The sequence below is a fragment of the Cryptomeria japonica genome, chromosome 4, assembly GCF_030272615.1.
Source record: "Cryptomeria japonica chromosome 4, Sugi_1.0, whole genome shotgun sequence".
NCBI lineage: Eukaryota > Viridiplantae > Streptophyta > Pinopsida > Cupressales > Cupressaceae > Cryptomeria > Cryptomeria japonica.
Genome location: NC_081408.1, coordinates 556,458,333 through 556,472,734, shown reverse-complemented (window position 1 = coordinate 556,472,734; position 14,402 = coordinate 556,458,333).

Genomic DNA, 14,402 nt, shown 5'->3' with positions numbered 1-14,402 from the left:
CAGCAACATGACCAACATGAGGAAAGAGCCTGAGGTAAGAATCATCAAGGTGGTGATGCAATTCCGCAGTTGGTTAATGTACTTCAAAAGCTTCTTGTGCATTTGGGATCGAGGTAGGAGGAGCATCAACAGGAGGAGTCTCATCCTTCCAAAAAATTGGATAGAGCTATATATCAAGAGAGAGTGAGGGAGCATTCACCATGAGGAAGAGAGGAAGATAATTCGATCAGGATGCGATTTTAATAGGACATATGAGAGATATTCTTAGGTCTCAACCTCCCACTTTGATGGATCTAGCAATGAAACGGAGGCAAAGATTTGACTTTTGGATTTAGGAAAGTGTTTTTGTCTATGAGCCCATGTAGTAGTAATTGTAGACACTTAAATTTGGTTAATCAATTTAATCAAATTTATTTCCCTTAGCCATTTAATTAATTAAATATCTTAATTAATTAGCCCATTCCTATTAATTCATTTCTAATTAATTAATCCCCCTTTGATCCTATCCTATTAATTAATCCCCCAATCCTATCCTCCTAATTAATTAATCTAATCTATTAATTATCATTGATCTCCCCCCCTTTTTTCATTAATTACTTTAATTAGTTAAATATCCCCTTTCCAAGCCTATGGATTAATTAATTTGGTTCAAATTCCTATTTGAGCACATGGCTCTTGACTTTTCTCCCTAACCTCCTTTCAATCCTATCCTACCAACCCACTTCCGTAGCCTAGTCATCCCTCCAACTAACCTTATCTTATCCCTTGTAACCTCCCACACACATGTGCACATCCTAACCAATTCCTAATTTTGGGGAAAATATCCTATTTTGGGTGGCCTTTTTCCAAAATAGACATGTGTCTTGTCATTCCTTTTCCATATAGTTGAGCCACTTGTCCTTTTTTTGAGGACAAGTGTCTCCTCTTCACCTCCCCTTCCCTTCCTCATCTTTCCTATTTAATCCCCCTCATTTTAGACCAAATTATCCACTTTCACTCAACCGTACCGTTACTCTGCAAAAATCGTTACTCAACCCACACTCCATCATTCTCATCTTTTATCACTCATCGTTCATTATTTTATGAATACTAAGGACTAAAAAGAAAGATAATTAATCAATAAAAAGTAATACATCATACACCTCAAGATTATAATGGTAAAACTAAAACGAAGAACAAAATGATAAACAATGCAAACCATAATTCCCTCTTTAAATTGATTATTCTATGATCAGATGTGTGCTCATGACATGGTTTTAGATGCTTGATATTGCTCCATGATGTTGATGCAAAATGATGAATGATGAGTGATAAAAGATGAAGTGTGAGTTGAGTGATAATTTCGACAGAGTGACAATACGGTTGAGTCAAAGTGGATCATAAATGTGCGATGAAAAATATGTGTGCGAATACTAAGGAATAAAAATCAAGCTAATTAATCAAGTAAACACAATACATCATACACCTCAAGCTTAGAATGGTAAAACTAAAATGGAGAACAAAATGATAAACAATGCAAACCATAATTCTCGCTTTAATTTGATTATTCCATGATTGGATGTGTGCTCATGATGTGGCTTCGGATTCTCGATATTGCTCCATGATGTAGATGCAAAATGATGAATGATGAGTGAAAAAGATGAAGTGTGAGTTGATTGATAATTTCGGTAGAGTGACTATACAGTTGAGTGAAAGTAGATCATAAATGTGCGATGAAAAATGTGCGTGCGAATACTAAGGACTAAAAACCAAGCTAATTAATCAAGCAAACACATTACATTATACATCTCAAGATTAGAATGGTAAAACTAAAACGGAGAACAAAATGATAAACAATGCAAACCATAATTCTCGCTTTAATTTGACTATTCTGCGATCAGATGCTCGATATTTCTCCATGATGTTGATGCAAAATGATGATTGATGAGTGATAAAAGATGAAGTGTGAGTTGAGTGATAATTTCACCAGAGTGATGATACGGTTGAATTAAAGTGGATCAAAGAGGATTTGCTCTAAAAATGGAGGGATTAAGTAGGCAAGATGAGGAAGGGAAGGAGAGGTGAAGAGGAGACACTTGTCCTCCAAAAAAGGACAAGTGGCTCGACTAGATGGAAAAGGAATGAAATGTGTCCTCATGGACACATGTCTATTTTTGGCAAAACCAATGACCAAAAATAGGAAGAGTGACATGTGTCCTTAGGGACACATGTCCACATGTCCATTTTGGAAAAGGTCACCCAAATAGGATATTTTCCCCAAAATTAGGAATTGGTTAGGATGTGCACACATGTGTGGGAGGTTAGAAGGGATAGGATAAGGTTAGTTGGAGGGATGACTAGGCTAGGGAATAGGGTTGGTTAGGATAGGATTGGCAAGAGGTTAGGGAGAAAAGTTAGGAGCCATGTGCTCAAATAGGAATTTGAGCCAAATTAATTAATCTGTGGGATTGGAAAGGAGATATTTAATTAATTAAAGTAATTAATCAAAAAATGGGGGGAGATCAAGGATAATTAATTAATTAGATTAATTAATTAGGAGGATAGGATTAGGGGATTAATTAAATAGAAGAATAGGATTGGGAGATTAATTAATTAGGAATTAATTAATTAGAAGAAAGGGATATGGAGATTAATTAATTAGATTAATTAATTGGAAAAATAGGATTTAAATTTGATTAAATTAATTAGTCAAATTTAGGTGTCTACATTTTGCCCCTCTTCATGGTGGCGTTGAAATAGCGTTGGTGCAAGAAAAATAAAACACATGAGAGCGAGGAAGCAAAAAATACCCCAGGCCCAACTAAGAACGAAGGACGAGGGAAGGGGTGCCCCCTCGAGAGGGTGCATAGGAAAATGGGACCCGGGCAATGTCTTGAAAGAAACATTTCCCCAGTGGACAGAGAAAGAGGGGACGAGAAATGGAAGTAGAAGGCGGAAACGACACCCCAAAAGGAGGTCCAAGGAAGGAGATATGCTAAAAATAGTTTGGGAGGGCCTAAAATGATCAACATGAGGCACATAAGCACCTTATATGGTCAAAAAGGGCCTTAAGAATGCTTATTTGTGCATGTCCATGGTGTGAAATTTGAGCTCTGAGAGAAAATTCTATTATTTTTAGTGCATTCAAAGCTCATAGTTGGCGAAGATGAGATGGCAGAGGCAAAAATACCAAGGCATCGTACAGATGTGGTGCAGAGTGAGAGGTGTCATCAGGTGGTGGACCATGAGGTAGGATTTCCAAACCACCTTAATGATTTCGTTTTATCTGTTTTTAGCTTTTTTGGAGGGAGAATGGGGGAAAGGGGAGGGAAAATTAGTTAGAATGTGCACACATGTGTGGGAGGTTAGAAGGGATAGGATAAGGTTAGTTGGAGGGATGACTAGGCTAGGGAATAGGGTTGGTTAGGATAGGATTCGATCACATTTGAGAGGCACATGGATTCCAATCCCAAGACTTGCTAGGAGTCACCCTCCATCATGCAAGGGTGGACGCTGCAAGCATAGATCACAGAGCAGGAAACTTGCTATTCGTTTTCACACCCTACGGTCATCGCAAAATATTGAGCAAGATCCTAGTAGAGACAGGTGCCAGCCAACCAGTTCGTCTTTAGCTAGAAGAAGTTGAAGAGGGGAAAAAGATGAAGAAGGGACAAAGGAGACCTTAGAATGCAAAGAAATCAAACAAGACACAATACAAATGCAAATAACCAAATTTATACCTTGTCTTTCACCTCTCCCTTGGATTGAGCTTGATTAAGTGAAGATGCCCACTTTGATGCTCCACTTGATTTGCTCCTTGCTTGATGTGGATGTGGATTGCTCTCCTTTGCTCAACAAGATTAGGATTTGATAGGATTTGGATAGATTTAGATTGGAAAATTGGAGGATTATGAGAGCATTATGATGGTATAATAGGAAGAAGATAGAAGAGAAATGAGCATCGTAAGATTAGAAGAATGATGTTGTTCTTTGGTGAGGAAATGATCCTCCAATTTATAGATTGGAGGAGGCCAATGGAGGGCCAAGATTGAATTGCTTATGAAAGGCTAGGATTGAGTCAAGATAGTGGACATGGATCAATGATGCATTGGAGAAATAAAAAGAAATATTAAATTCCTTGAGAAGAGGGGGGAAAGGAAATTTGAAATTCAAAATGAGGATGCATAGGGGGATTCAAAGAAATTTGATTTTCTTTGAGAGGCTCAATATTGATGTGACTGAGTGGGGGAATTTAAAATTGGAGAATAATGATAAGTGGGATTATAAGAGATTCTAGAAGAATTAATTAGGCTAAGTGGGAATTAGGAAAAGTGATTTGTAGGAATCACATGACTAGGTTAATTAATTAAAATTAATTAACTGAGTGGGTTTAGAGGAAATAATTATTGGAGGGACTTTAGAAGAATAGGAGAATAATTAATTTATTTGATAAATTAATTATTGGACAATAGTGACAGGATTAATTAAATTAGATTTAATTCACTGAGAAGAATAAGGATAGCACAATTAAATCTATTAATTATGTTGAATAGCTTAAATTGATTAAATATCGATTTAATTAATTTTTGGTGTCTAAAGAAGTTTCTGTAGAGAAGATTGTTTCTCTTGTGGTCAACAGGAACACATTGCAGTTCATTGTCCTCAAAAATCCACACAAGTTTCAGGTCAAAGAATCATAGTTTCAGAACCTGTCATAGGGAATGCATGGAGACCTCATCATGTATTCACAACGATTGATAACCGTCAAGATAAGCACCAAAATACACTGATGGAGATGGCAGGTAGAGGACGGGCAACTTTCTTGAGAGCACATGCACATTTTTCAACGTCAAGGGCTAATCGTCAGGGGTCACAACAAAGAGAAAGTAAGGGGCCAATGTGACCCATGTGATGATTCTTCAACGACTTGGGTGGATGCAACATGGATGAGAGATCTTTACCCCTATTTGTTCTTAGGCTTCTAGGAGTAAGCCTAGGCAAAGGGTAGGAGTAAGCCTAGGCAAAGGGGGGGAGGATGTAGTGTCCCTCCTTGATTCATCTTTTGATTTATACATTGATAGACTTATCTATACTTTATGTAGTGTTTTGATTTATGTTTATGACTTTGTCTATATCTCATATGCTTATTGATGATGCTAGACATTTATGTGGACATATATTTCATGATGACTAATGTGGATGTTGACATTTATCCTTGCTTATTATGATGATGGATTTACATTGGATGACATATATGCACCTACTATTCTTAGATGGATCAGTATTGCTTATTTAATTATGATGGTAAATTGATTATAATAACCCCACTTCATGATTATATTGGATGAGATGATGCTATGGTGTGTGTGACTACCTTACTACTGTATTCGTGATAGGGATGATGTCATACCACTCATCATGAGCATGATATGACATTGCGATTCTCTATCACTTGCCTGATCATTTATGATGTATATATGCCATCGTATATGTTGTATTGTGGCTATTGGTGGTTGTAGGATTGTAGGTACTAGACATCAACTCCACTTGGTTTCATAGGTCTAAGCATGTATTTATCCCAATGGCAAGTTGTTGGAGTGGCATGAGTTCCCTCTACACACTCTAGGCTTAAGTTGTCATCCTTGTCAGTTGTGTGCCTTAGCGTGAGTTGTCGTGTTAGTGTCTTGAGTTGTGGTGGTCTTGTGGCGTTGTGAGTATTTGATTATTTCATTAATTAATAATTATTTCATATAGTTTAAATAAAGTAAATTAATGTTTAGTTTGGGTTTTTTTTTTTTTTTTTCTCGGTAATAGGCCTTGGCCAAATTGATTTTATTAATAAAATATTTTACATCTCCATTCGGTGTGGGCACCAGTAGGAAAGAATGAAGGAAGAAAACCTCCAGTCTTGCCCAGATCCAACTGGATCAAAATTACATAAAGTTTAGACATTTCTTGTCTTTACAATCCTCAATTTCCTTTTGAGGTAAATTACAATTATTTGGCAATTCTGTCCTTATAATTTCCAAACTTTCTGTTGAAAGAGTTCCTTTGTTTTCTTTCCTGCTGCTTGAGACCAATAGATGAGGGTTTCCATTTATGCATCCACCTTTTATGTCCAAGTGAGCTATTCCGTATTGGGTTTGAATTCTCCTTCTTCAAGCAAATTCTCATCCTGATCTACCAAAAATCAACCAAACATAGCTACCAAATACTACTAAATGTTAGCAATAACCATTCATTTCCAGATATTATCCTTTTAGAACTGAGCTTTCTTTAATAACATATTGTAGCCTTTTTGGTCTCTCACTTTAACATTCCCTACCCCATAGGAATGATAATGTAAGAGATCATCCAGGCTACAATATTCTTACAGATAAAGAGCTATGGCAATACCCTCAATTCCTTGTCATTTTAGGTCATAGCCTTTCTCAATTGAATATATTAAACAAAAATCTAATTAACTTTCTTATGGAATAGAAATCATAACCTGAAAATGCACATATAATATGCTTAGGCTCTAAAATTTAAATTTGTCTACTACTTCAGAAATAATTGCATGCCATAAACCTTGAGACTGCGTTGTTAGTTACCCTTAGGTTATCCTGTATCCATACATCTGCACTTATATATATATATATATATTCCTATGGATATATACATAAGTGCAAATGTATATTAATTACCCCTGAATAAGCATTTTTCGTTATCAATAGACATGTAAATCTTATTCGGTGAATTACATTCCAGAATCCCCCAAAACCATTTTCAGAGCAAACTTTTGTAAACAAACATTACCATGAGAAATTTACCTTACTTCTTTACCTTGTTTGTTTTTATCTTGCCTCTTCTTTTTCCTATTTTGCCGAAACCTTGGGTGCTATGAATTCTATCTTTATCCTTTCGTAGCTCAGGTTTTTATTCATTGCATGTAGTCTTTTAATTCACAGAGTTCTGCATAGAGGATCGTACCCCTTAGGACGCCTCTATGGCATTTTCTTAAATTATGTTGTCCTTGATCACCCAGATTTTATGAGCTGTGATAAGTGATTTCAATAATTATTTAGTTGCTCTATTATAAGAGAATAAGCTCTCAATTCTATGTCAGATGGCTAAGACTTACAATTGTTAACTGAAAATAATTAGATGTTATCTCTCAGACATCCCCCTGTATGTATCGATGTATATATCTATATGTATATATATGTATATTTAATATATATATAGACATATACATATACATATATATCAAGATATATATGAGTATATGCAAATATCTGGATATATATGATTACATATATATATATTAGTCCACATGTTCATGAGTATATACATGATTTTTAGATATGTGTATGTCTAGATCATTCTTTATCATTGGCTTCTACTATATTAATTGTCTTCTTGTCTATTCCATCTGCCCCTAAATTAGCTAATTCATCGGCTGCCATGTTTGCCTCTCTGTAAATATGGTTAATAGTATAGTCTGTGAAATTGTTGAGTAATTCTAGTGCTCTTTCAAGCATGCCTTTAAGCTTCCAATTAGGCATTCCTCTATTCCTAATTGCATTTATAATTATTGCTGAGTCTCCTTCAATTTCTAATTTGGGTATTCTTAATTCTTTGCACATGTTTAAACCTTCTATTAGGCTTAGAAGTTCTGCAGTGTTATTGGTGACTTTTCCTAAGTGTATGGCCTTAGACCCAATGCATTTTTCTTTGTCTGAGTGAATAATACATCCAGCCCCTGCTATTCCAGGGTTTCCTCTGGATTCTCCATCAAAGTTTAATTTGAACCATCCAAGCTTTGGTGGTTGCCATTTACATGCTTTCCTTATTTCCTCTTTATTAGTTCCCTCTTTGCCAAAAAAATGAGGAATTTTTATTCCACCCCATTGCTTTCTAATGAAGTTATCCCATTCTGTAAATGATTTCCCATATGACGGGATGCTCATGTTTTTATTATTTGTTGTTTCAGTTATTGCTACTTCTATCTTTATTATGAGTTTTTCTACTAGCATTTCCTTTTCTTGAAATATTCTTCTATTCCTTTCTTTCCAAACTTCCCATATTAGAATGGAAGGGCTGCAGATCCATAGGTTATGAAATAGACTATTTTTCATAATTATTGGCCAATATGAGCACCATTCTGTCAAGGAAGAGCTAATAGCTCTCGACCATCCTAACTTTGCCATTAACCAGTACCAACAAATTTGAGTATATCTACATGTCATGAAAATATGATCACTCGTTTCCTCTTCTTCCCTACATAATAGGCATATTGATGGTCCTTCATATCCCCTTCTTCTGAATTGTTCAGCCGTGAGTACTTTTCTTTGTATTGCAGCCCAAGCAAAGAAGCCTGCTTTTGGAAGGCAAAATTTATTCCAGCATAATATGGTTGGTATGTGGTCTTTGCTGACTTTTACCTCCTTATATATACTCCTAAATCCATCCCTACAATTATATTGTCCATTTTTGGATTCTGACCATATTAAATTGTCATCCCCTCCTCTAATGGAGATCATTCTATGAGTCAGTATCCTTTGAAGTTCTTGGAATTTGATTTCAGACATAAATGTATTCAAGTCTTTCCATTTCCATCCTAGTGCCGATTTTGGGTCAAGAATTATATAATCCTTAACATAATTGCCCCATAGATTCTTCATTTGTTGTTTGATCTTGGATGTATCCATCAAAACATCTATTGGAGGTTGGTCCCCCTAGGAATCTTCCCAAAACAAGGCTGATTTGCCATTATGGACATCCCAAGCTAGATGATTTGTTATAATGGGTCTACAATCTTTAATAAAATTCCAGATCCTTGATCCTTTTGGTAGGTGCCTTTCCCTGAATATTGCCTCTTTTTGTTTAGTTGTCAAGTACTTATTTCTCAAAATTTTTGCCCATTTGGCTTCGGATGAGACGTATATTTTCCATATCAATTTCGCCCCTAAGGCCTTGTTCTGCCATATTAAGTTCCTTATACCCGTGACCCCATCACACTTTTCCCTACAAATTTTGTCCCAAGCAATTAATTTTATTTTGTTTTTGTCTTTTGTGCCCTGCCAGTAAAAATTCCTAATAATTTGGTCAATGTTCTTGTGTATCCCTTTTGATAAAGGGATGCAAGATAACATATAGATAGGTACTGCCGATAAGACTGATTTAATCAGTGTTAATCTTCCTGCCCCTGTCAACCATAGGCCTTTCCAAGATGATAATCTTCTTTTGATGCGTTCAATGAGTTGAACCCACAGCTTGGTGGTTCTTGTTCCTTTATCAATTGGTATTCCTAAGTATGAGCATGGTAATCGTCCAATCTTATACCCAAGCCAATTAGCTATCCTGTTCTGTTCTTGAATAGGTATATTAAAACAAAAAATTTCTGATTTTTCATTATTTACTAATTCTCCGGATGCTTTCCCATATGAGAGAAGAATTCTCTTAATTTCCTTAGCCTCTTTAAGATTGCCTTTTCCTAGTATCATCGTATCATCTACAAATTGTTGGTGTGTGCAAGGTTCTACCCCTGTTGTTATCTATATACCTTGCAGCCTGCCTTCAATTCTCGAGGCATTAAAGGCCCTTCCCAAGGCTTCAGACATTATTATAAATAGGAAGGGGGATAGCGGATCCCCTTGTCTCAGGCCCCTAGTTGCTTTAAAGTATCCCTCTGGCTTTCCATTTATCAAGATTGAGTAGCGAGGGCTTGAGATGCATCTATATACCCATTTGACCCATTGTTTATTAAAGCCGAAGGGTTTCATGCAGCTGCATAGGAAATACCAGTCCACTTTATCATGGGCTTTTCTGATATCAAGTTTAATTAACATATTTGGTTTTTTTTGGTTTTGTATGGAGTGAATCGCCTCTTGAACAATGATTATCCCATCTAAGATTGATCTGTTTGGAACAAAGCCTATTTGTTCTTCAGAGATGATAACTGGTAATAATTTTTTCAGTCTGTTGGCCATGACTTTAGTTAATAATTTATATGTCATATTGCATAATGATATGGGTCTGAATTCCTCCCATCTTAATGGGTTTTCTTTTTTAGGTAAGAGAACAAGGAATGTGTTGTTTATTTCTTTCAGAAAGTTACCTGCGTTTCTCGTAGCTTCTAATGCCTCTGATACCTCATCACCTATGATGTGCCAACATTTCTGATAAAAGTTGGCAGGGTATCCATCTGGTCCAGGAGCTTTATCCCCTGAAAATGGTGATAACGCATGTTTTACTTCTTCCTTGGTGATCCTAGCATTTAACATCTGATTATCCTCATTTGATAGTATTTTCGGTATGTTTTTAACCAAGTCCTGGTTGTGGGAGAGATCTGAATATTCCCAATTGTTCAACATATTTCTAAAGTATTGGATTGCATCTTCCACAATCATCTTTTGGTCTGTGATAATCTGATTTTCCTCGTTAGTTATTTGAGTGATTCTATTCATAGATGTCCTCAACTTGACACTATTATGAAAGAACTTGGTATTTTTATCACCCTCACTTAGCCATGCTTCTCTGGATTTTTGTTTCCAGGAAATTTCTTCTTTGGTGAGAATGTCTTCATATTCCCTCATAAGCCTTTTTTCTGATTCATATAATACTTGATCCATTCCATGTTTCATGACTTCTGTATTAACATTTTCCATTTTTTTTTCAATTCTTAATTTTTCTTCAAAGATGTTTTTGAATCTTTCCTTGTTCCAGTCTAGTAATTTATGTTTTATTTCTTTTAATTTTAAGGTTACTCGGAACATTTTGGAACCTTGAAAATTATTTTTTGCCCACCATTTTTGCATATTAGGGAGGAAATCTACATGCTTAAGCCACATATTTTCAAATTTGAATGGTCTCCCAATGGTTTTCACTTCCTCTATTAGTTCCAGCAAAACTGGGAAGTGATCTGATCCTGACCATGAGAGTACTGAGGCTTTCATTTCTACTTGGAAGGAAATCAAATCCCCTTTAAAGAAGAATCTATCTAGTATTTCAGAGATATTAGAAAAACCGGATCTCCTATTGTTCCATGTATGTGAACTCTTGTCAGTTTTTATTTCTAGCAGATAATTATTATCTACCCATTCTATAAAATCTTTTTGTGACTGTCTCATTATCTTTGCACCTCCAATTTTCTTTGATTGATGCAGAATAGTGTTAAAGTCCCCCCCAATAATGTAGTGAGGAGCCTTTAAATCTGTTAAAAAATGATTTATTTCTGACCATATTGCTTTTTTCTTGTCTGTAGTTATCGGGCCATAAACGTTGATGATGATAAATTCTGTATCTCTATTAATTGCTTTAATTTTTCCGGCCATCCAGTGATGCATCTTAACATAACCCGTATATGTTATTATGTTTTTCTTCCATAATAATGCCAATCCTCCAGACGCCCCAATGGATTCTGTTGCTTCCATTTGCCATTGGTAGAGATTTTTACAAACTTTGTTCATATCCTCCCTATTCAATTTTGTTTCTTGTATCATGAGTATATCTATATCAGATCTTTTTAAGCTACACTTGATTAAGCGTTGCTTACTAGGGGCTCCTAGGCCCCTTACATTCCATGTTATTATTTTTAATCCAGGTTAGGTGTTAGCGGATTCTTTATTGGGCCGAATAGGTTTGTTATTTTGGTTTGGCCTTCCGCTTCCCCATCCAATTTCATCTTGTCTAAAAAAGATTTTCTCCCCCTCTTATTGTTAACAAATTTGCCACAGTCTGGGTTCTCTTTGTCTCCATCTATCATCATTATACCCTTATTGGGTGATTCCTTTAAGTTTGCATTTGCTTCCTCAGATCTTTCCTCCTCCTGCATATTGATTAATTCCTTAATTATAAAATTTCTTTCTTCTTCTTCATTCATCCCATTGACCACAGGTGAAAGGTTCTCCATGTTTTGCATCTCCGGTACCCCTTCTTCATGTCTATTCTCAATTTCCTTTACTTGGGGTGTTTCTACCGTGTGAATATGTCCAACTGAAGGGTTGGTGTTTTCTGCTATCTTATCTTTCTTTAGCATTCCATCTACTATCTCTTCTGCAAATTTTCCCATCAGGCTATCAATGACCTCATCCAGTTCCTTTTGAATTTTTCCTTTCTCAGGCATTGTAGGGATCTCTTCATTATTGACAGATTTGGCGCTCTGGGAGCTAGCTTGTGTTCTCGGCTTTTCACCACACTAAGTATTTGTGACGATGAAACCACTGATGTCATTATTGAATTGAATGGTAACCTTGTTATCTGGCTTTTTAGCTTTTTTTGTTTTCCTGATCTGAGTTTTTTTAACATTAGGGTTTATGGCCCATATTTCATTCGATACCTCACCATTAAACCATTTTGGATTTAGATTATAGTTCCCATCCATCGTGTTAATGGATATACATCTTAAATCCTTATTATTTCGTTCCATATCTATTAGAATTTTTATGTCAGAATTATCTGTCCAGTTTTTTTCTAGGGCTACAAATTTGCCTAAGCTATTGCCTATATCAATTAAAATCTTGACATGCATTAGTTCAACCGGAATGTTATGTATGATTATCCATCTAGATTCTATGCTAAATTCATGTCTATTCGAATCAAATTTAGGTTTCTAATCTAGAAATTTAAAATTCATACCTTTGTAAAACACCTGTTCTCCTTCTAACATTCTGGTTTTTAATGATTCTTCATAGCATTCAATGAAGATGTATTTATTGGTTAGGGCTGTTATACTTACCTGGCCACAAAATTCTCCTCTCCACCAGTCTGCTATTTTTGATGAAGATTGTCCACAGCCTTCCCATCTAGCAAATAATCCGTGCTTAGTGCAGTAATCCCTTAGCTCCGTAGCGACATTAGGAGTTAGGATTTTGATGGGCTTCGGCGTAGATTGTTTTGAATTTATCTTGATTTGTTTTTTTCCCTATGTTTTCGGTTCCTTCCATGTTTTTTGCATTACATGATCACCTTCAGTTTTGAAATTTCTTCGCTGTGCAGGTTCCCCAACTCTGGACGGTTTTATAAAACCCTCTGCCTGATGTCTTTGCGAGTCGAGTTGAGGCCAATCATAGTTTGCCTTTAACCCTAGCGAAACCCTATTTGCATTAGTGGCGAAGGATGGGATTTGTGTTGTAATGGGAACTGCCCAGACATGATTTAGGTTTAGCGCAGTCCTTTCCTTCCTTCTTTCTTCGTTAATGGTTCTTCTGCTTTTCACAGTCTGCCATGCGCTGTCCTACAGAGGGGGAGCCCTTCCAGATGTTGAGGGAACCCCACTATCACGCCTTTCAAAGATATTATTTTGCCTATTCGCTTCAACGAAATTTTGCAGAGCCATATTTCATTCCTAAGATGTATTGTTTAGTTTGGGTATTTTATTGAGTGATTTATTAATATTATTTGATTAATGTTTTATTGATTTATGGGCTTATATTTATTTGATGCTTTTATATTTATTTAATTGACCTAATGATTTATTGGTTAATTGATTATTTATTATTTATTTATTTTTTAATTATTTATGATTTTATATTTAATTGTGGTAGTTACTTATAATTGCCTTTGACTTATTTATATTGGCTTTAATTTATTATTTAATTAATAATTGGTTAGTTATATTATTATTCCCTCTTGTTACTATTTGAGTATTTAAATATTATAAATCTTATCTACCCCAATATTCTTATTGGCTGAGATTTTGGGGTAAGTAAATAATATTATATTTATAATATTTTCCCTTGGCCGACATATTCTATAGTTTTGCATGAAATCTATTTATTTAGTTTTCTGAGCTTTTTGTCGGTTTGGTTTTTGGGAGGGCATTACATTTGGTATCAGAGCTAGGTGCATACATTGGGTACTCTGGTTTTATATGAGCCCATTGTGCGTGTTATAAATTCATCATGGATTGCCACATGGTTATCCCTGCCTATTGTTTTCTAGCATTAATTGCCCTAAATTTTTATCTTATAGTTTCTTTGCATCTTGCTTAGTTGAGATGCCTGCTAGAGGTAGAGGTCATGGTTATGGTGGTCGTATGGGTACTCGATGGAATGCTCATCCCAAAGTTTTTGAAGAGGTATGTCATGAGGAGAAGCAACATGACCAACAGGAGTAAAGAGCCCAGAGTAAGAATCAGCAAGGTGGTGATGCAATTTCACAGTTGGTTAATGTGCTTTAGGAGCTTATTGTGCATTTGAGATTGAGGTAGGAGGAGTGTTAGCAGAAGGAGTCTCATCCTTCCTAAAATTTGGATAGAGTTTTATATCAGGAGAGAGTGAGTGAGAGTTCACCACGGGGAAGAGAGGAAGCAGTATTCAATCAAGATGCAATTTTAGCAAGACATATGAGAGATCTTCTTAGGTCTCAACCTCCTACTTTTGATGGATCTGACAATGGAATGGAGGCGGAGATATGGCTTTTGGATTTAGGAAGGTGTT